Source organism: Capsicum annuum, chromosome 10 (genome assembly GCF_002878395.1).
Source record: "Capsicum annuum cultivar UCD-10X-F1 chromosome 10, UCD10Xv1.1, whole genome shotgun sequence".
NCBI classification, from domain to species: Eukaryota; Viridiplantae; Streptophyta; class Magnoliopsida; order Solanales; family Solanaceae; genus Capsicum; species Capsicum annuum.
In genome coordinates, this window is record NC_061120.1 from 193,306,409 (window position 1) to 193,313,251 (window position 6,843).

A 6,843-nucleotide genomic window follows, 5' to 3' on the forward strand; every position below is an offset into this window, starting at 1 on the left:
TTTATCTTTTCCCTTATCTGGACCGATGCAGGTTAACTAGGCCCATGGAATTCGTCAAAGATGATAAATAAAAATTCAGTTGTACAGTCCCGAGTTTAGACTCAGACAGAGCATGTTCAATGTTCCGTAGTCTGCTACTATCTAATATACAGATTATCAAGGTTAGTTTGTAATTACTTTGTTCTATTTTGAAATTTTTTTGCTTCAATAGTTCAGTGTTAATAGATCAGTTTCATTAGCCTGTCTTGGCGGCAGGGTTATCCAGACAGTTCCTTTGTATGATTGTTGGTGATTAATGTTTCTTAAATTCCTTTGTTAAATTAGCTACCAGTTTTAAAAAAAATTCCTTTGTTTATTCAACTTAAATTTACTTTTCCTGATATTTCAGTTAACTCTGTGTAAGTGCCTGAGCTTGCTGTAAAAATGTAAGAGGAAGTGTCCCAACACCATCATCAATGAAGTGCCTAAGATTTAAAAAATGTTTTCCAACAATTGAACTCCAGGCTCGGGACCAAAATTCCAGATGGAGCCTTAAATTGATCAATGAGATTTTACGATAAACAATGCAATCTGGGGTAATGACGGGCCTGGTGTTTGGACTTTCTGCAGAGAGGTCGTAGACAAACTTGGTTCTAAATACAAGGATATTCGGCATCTGCATCTGCTAGTTAAAGTTGTACATGATTTTAGCAAGTACTAGTATCTGATAGTGTTTGGCAGGATATTCGGCATTCGCATCTTCTAGGTTAAAGTTTTACGTGATTTTAGCAAGTACTGGTATCAGGTAGTGTTTGGCAGGATGCTTTTTTTTTGTGGTTTAGTTTGGTTAGAGTTTGTATTCCAAATTAAGTTATAAGTGATTATCAACAATGTCCCCGGTGTAATCCAACAAGTAGGGTTTGGGGAGGGATGTATGCAGATCTTACCCTTACCTTTGTAGGATAGAGAGATTGTTTCCAATAGACCCTCGGCAGATAAAAAGCGTGAGCAAAGCAGGATAAATAGGAAATAAGCCAACACAATAGCAAGATAAGCAAAGCAAAGAAAGTAACAGGTAAAATGAGGGAGGTTATGAATGAATTAGGAGAGCTAGAGAGGATAAAAGTAGGGAGAAAGTTGGAGGAGAGGAAGAAGGAGAGGAAAGAGGGGTTGGAAAGGGAACTAACTAGGTTGGCTTTGGCTCAAGAGGTTGGCCGGAGGAAAAAATTGAGGGCATTGTGGTTGGAGGAAGGGGACTCGAACACAATCTTTTTATAGGACAACAATCTCAAATAGAAGAAGGAACTTCATTGAGTCGGTGGAGGTATATGGGGTGGTGCATGTGGGGGAGGAGGAAGTTGAAGGGGAAGTTGTAGAGTATTACAATCGTTTATTCAAAGAGGAAGCAATTGGAGGCCTAATTTGGGGGGTTTAGAGTTCAATCACATTGGTAATCACATTGGTGGGAGGAGTGTGGATGGCTAGGAGAGGAGATTGAGGAGGACGAAGTGAGGAATGTAGTAGAATGTTGTGAGGGCGATAAATCTCCAGGGCTTGATGGTTTCTTTTTGGCTGTATTTAAGCATTGTTGGAGCATGGTCAAAACTGAGGTGATGGATGCTATTGCTGAGTTTCAGGAAAGGGGTGATTTTGAAAAAAGTTTGAATGCTTCGTTTAACCTCATCATCCCTAAGCGGGAGGAAGCCTCGAGCATGAAAGACTATAGGCCTATTAGGCTAGTGGGAAGCATCTATAAGTTTATCTTTAAGGTGCTTTCTATTAGAGACTTAAGAAGGCGTTGGATGAGACGGTATCTACCTCGCAGAATGCTTTTGTTGAGGGTAGACAATTTTGGATGCAGCTTTGGTGGCGAATAAAGTGGTGGATTCAAGGAGAAAGCAAGGTGTGCCAAGTGTACTATGCAAACTAGATCTTGAAAAGGCCTATGATTATGTGAATTGGAGTTTCCTAGGTACCATTATGCTACAAATGGGATTTGGGGAGAAATGGATTAAATTTTGCATCTCTTCAGTGAGATATTCCGTTTTGGTGAATTACAATCCTTGTGGTTTTTTTGAGAGCTCGAGGGGTTTGAGACAAAGGGATCCTCTATCTCCCATGTTGTTCATCTTAGTAATGGAAGCGTTGAGCATGATGATGGATAAAGCTGTCATGGGAGGATTCATAAAGGGTTTCAATGCTGTAGTTGGGGGTGTTAGAACACTTTTGATTTCTCATTGGTTGTTTGCAAATGATACTTTGGTGTTTTGTGATGCAAATAGGATCCAACTGGATTATTCAGGCCCTATGATACTTTGGTGTTTTGTGATGCAAATAGGATCCAACTGGATTATTTAGGCCTTAGTCCTCACTTGGTTTCAAGTTGTGTCGGGCCTTAAAATTAACTTGAGAAAGTGCGAGATCATTCCAGTAGGAGAGATTGGCGACATTAACTCTGGCCCAACTTTTGAATTGCAGGGTTGGGGTCCTTCCTACTACATATCTTGGGTTACCGTTGGGTGCTTCGAACAAGAATGTTACAATGTGGAATTCGGTTATCCAAAGGGTTGAGAAAAGATTAGCAGAGTGGCAGAGGAGATATTTGTCCAAAGGTGGAAAAGAGGTGCTCATTAAGAGTACTCTTTCGAGCATTCTTACTTAATACATTTCTTTGTTTAATGCTCCAGCTTCACAGGAAAGTTGGAAAAGATCCAAAGAGATTTTCTTTGGGACGAGTCGGATGGACGAAGAAGCTTCATTTGGTGAAATGGAAGACTGTCACTTCTCCCAAAAAAATGGGAGGGCTGAGCATTAAAGATTTAAAGGTGTTTAACAAAGCTTTGTTGGGTAAGTGACTTTGGAGGTTTGGGGTGGAGGTGAATGTTTTCGGGAGAGGGGTGATAGTTGATAATTATGGGGCTATAGAAGGGGAATGGAGAACTAGAGACATTAATATGCCTTTTGGGTGTGGTTTGTGGAGGGATATCTTGAAGGGATGGGATGATTTCAAAGTAAGCATCTCATTCAAGGTAGGAGATGGGAAGAGAGTGAAATTTTTGGGACATAGGTGGTGTGGAGACAATTTATTGAAAGATGACTTCCCGAGCCTTCACAAAATTTCTTGCCAAAGAGACTTGACTATACAACAAATTAGGGGGACACAAGAGGGAGAGACCTTTTAGGACCTGAGATTAGGAGGGACTTTCATGACTGGGAAGGCGAATAAGTTCCAAAGATTGTTGGACTTACTCCATAAACAAGTCATGACAGTAGATAATTCTGATGCTTTATGGTGGGAGGCAGGGAATAATGTCATGTTTTCAATCAAGTCAAGTCTTATTATGGAAAACTTCTAGTTAGAGAGGTAGATGTTTTTCCATGTAATATTGTTTGTATTCCTAAGGCATCGAGGAAGGTGTGTTTATTCGTTAGGCCAACCACTCATGGACGGCAGAAAACCTTTGAAATCTAAAGGTTGGTTGCATCAGTTGGTGTTATATGTGCAAGAAAACGGGTGAGGATGTGGATCATCTTCTTCTTCATTGTATTCTACCACGAGGTTATGGTGGTATATGCTTAGGTGGTTTGATACTTCATGGGCAATGCCAAGAGCTTTGAAAGAATTGATGATTAGTTAGAAGAGCGGGAGGAGAAGACGTAAGGCTTGGAACGTGGTTCTACTCACGTTGATGTGGGTGGTGTGGAGGTAAAGAAATATGAGAGCTTTAGAGGGGGCAAAATCGAGCTTTTCTCATGTGAGGAGTAGCCTCCGGTCCGTTGTTTTCTTTTGATGCACCCATAGAATTCCAACTTGTATAGGAGATTGGGTGGAGTTTGTAGAGAATCATTTATTATTGTAGATTCTTTATACGGCCAATTATATGGCCATGTTTATGAATGAAAGTACGATTACTTGATAAAAACAACAACAGGTAGTTATACAATGGAAGAATAAGATACGGTAAAAGTACTAAGAGGAAAATGAGAAAAGGAGACTAGTTCTCTGCCTACCACAACACACAACTAGCTGCTACTCTTCTACTCTAATCTTCGACTTCTGAACCTTCCTATCTAGGGTCATATCCTCAGTAAGTTGAAGATGTGTCATGTTATGTCTAATATCCTCCAGTTCTTCTGGCCTGCCTCTAGTTTTGCGTACAACTTGCTATAGTCACACCTCTCACTGATGCCTCCCTGCACCTGTTCACATGCCTGAACCACTCCAGCCTCACTTTCCTGATCTTTTTTGATATGGAGACCACCCCACTTTGTCGGGTTTAACTTTGTTTCTAATCTTGCCTCTCCTAGAATGCCCGCTCTTCCATTTGAGAATCTCATCTCTACTATCTTCATCTTCTAAACGTGTGCACTCTGACGGGCCAGTACTCTGCCCTATACAATAGTGTAGGTCTAACCATCACTCTGTAAAACTTATCTTTAAACCTTGCTAACACATTTTTGTCATACAGTATCCGGGCTGCAAACCTCCATTTCGCTCACCCCCCTCCAGTACGATGAGCGAATCATCATGAATTTCCCCGTTTCATTGGGTTATAGACCAAGATACTTGAGACTTCCTCATTTGGTTATGACTTATGTATCTATCTTCACTTCCACCCCCACTTCATGTGTTATGCAACTGAACTTGCACTTCAGGTACTCAATCCTACCCCGTCTTAACCTGAAACTTTTAGATTCTAGGGCTTGTCATTGTTCTTGGACTTCTCGAAGGTATCATCTTTGTAAGGACACATTTTTAATAAAGGGATTTGAAGGACAGTTGGTTGGTAAAAGAACTGAATAGCAGATCGTCTGAGGTTTTCAAATGATGACCAAAAGTTGCGAAAATCTATACAAATAACTTTGTCCCTGTGTTGTTTTTTCTGATCCACGTGCTGGGAGGAAGGGAGAGGGAAGCTTTCTATCAAATTTGCAAAATTCATTTTCGAAATCTTTAGCAATCCAAAGCCCTAATGGGAGAATTGACTTGTGGAATCTGATATGACTAGACTATGCTGCATCAGCGCCTCTTCATGTCCTCCCTCCTTTGCTAAAGCGATGCTAAAAATTTGTATTGCGGGAATATTTTATTCTTCCAGTCCCCCAAACTAACCCCTGCTAAGCCAAAAGAATTCTAGCTTGAAGTTCTGTCAACTTTTACTAATATTTAATCATCTTTATAGTTGAGCTAGACAAGTCTCCTTAAATTTGAACTTCTTTTGATTTGCATATGTTTTTTGAACTTTTTTTGGTTTGCAGTTGTTGGTTTCCATGGTAGTCCGAATAAACACTCATACTTCTCCGTTTAATCCCTATGCTCCAAAATCATTATCCAATTTTGCTACGTGAGAGTTAAAAGAGAACTGAAATTCTTTAATATACTTATTAAGCATTTTAAAATGTAGTCGGTTGCAACTTGTATTATTTTTCATATAGTTTATCCATATTTTTGAGTTTTATTTTCAAAAACAAAACAATGGTTGATTTTATCATTGTAAAGCAAAAAATAAGTTTATTGGGATGGAGGCAGCTAATGTGGTTTCACTACTAATTAAGTTAATGACAACCTATAAGAACAGAGTGTATTTGCTTTAAGAAAAAAGTAAAAGAATATTAAATACAATTCACTAAAATAAGTTGGTATTAATAAGACTAGGTCGTGAATGTGCCCAGTGCACTAAAGCTCCCGCTATGCATGGGATCTAGTAGAGGGCCAGGCCACAAGGGTTTACTGAACTCAACCTTACCCTGCATTTATGCAAGAGGCTGTTCATGGCTTGAACCGTGACCTCTTTGCTCACAGGACAACTACTTCTCCAGTTACTTCAATGTGCAAAAACAGAAAATGAGGAGGATTTTATTGGCGCTTCCAAATAACTACTTTTTTTTTTTTTTTTTGAGAAGTTCCAAATAACTACTCTTAACACTCAAGAATCTTATCAAGAACTCTTAACAGTCAACAAATTTTTTAAGAGCAACTCCCCAAATACGTACACATGATTGAAAAATTGAAATGCATAATTTTTCCTACTATTATTGATTACACCCTTTATTTTGATTGAGAATTTCCTTCAGGGCATCTCTGATTTACGAGCAAAATTTTACTATATATGCATACAGGAAAGTTAACTATCTAAGAAGTTACTTATTAGGAGCGGACGACCATAATCATTCTTTTATGTGAACCGTTAATTTGCTCATTTATCATCTTCTTTATGCATATATTTCACTCTTCATGGCTCCCCATGTCAATACTCTAATATTTTCAAAATCCAGAATCTTCCGTGTTCCGCTAGTTGAAGAATCTAAACATGGTTACTTTTCTTTTCGAATCTTAAAAAAGGACAGCCCGGTATACTAAATCTCTCGCTATGTGTGGCTCCGGGGAAGGATCGAACCACAAGGATTTATTGTACGCTGCTTACCTTGCATTTCTGCGAGAGGCTGTTTCCACAGGTTGAACCCGTGACCTTTGGGTCACATGGCGACAATTTTACCAGTTACTTCAAGCCTCCCCGTCAATCAAATCTTCTTAATTAAAATTAACTAGATTTCCTAAAAATTCTCCCCCATAATTTCCTCTTGGTTGTCTGCTAAGAACTTCTTGTTAGTCCATAATATGTTTCTAGAATAATCGTTTTTTGTTATCTGGTTTGCTTGAGGAATACTCCTGTTGAATATATAAGCTAGTTGAAGAATTTGGTTCATTTTTAGTTCCCTTTTCTTTGTTCACTAGAGGCTAGTTGGACAACAACAACAACAAATCCAGTGTATTCCCACATTGTGAGGTCTGGGGAGGGTAAGATGTACGCAGTCCATATGTAGTGTGCATGTTTGTGCTTGTTCTTTTTGAACCTTACTCAT

General features: G+C 39.1%; 1 protein-coding gene across 1 annotated transcript in view; it reads left to right on the forward strand.

Moving 5' to 3' along the window:
- Nucleotides 1-5,825, forward strand: part of LOC107843479 (E3 ubiquitin-protein ligase PRT6) — a 32,536-nt gene extending 26,711 nt beyond the window's left edge. The window contains exon 18 of the mRNA XM_047398659.1: nt 32-5,825. The gene's annotated coding sequence lies outside the window, so the exon portion shown is untranslated. The remainder of the gene's footprint in view (nt 1-31) is intronic.
- The last annotated feature ends 1,018 nt before the right edge of the window (nt 5,826-6,843 follow it).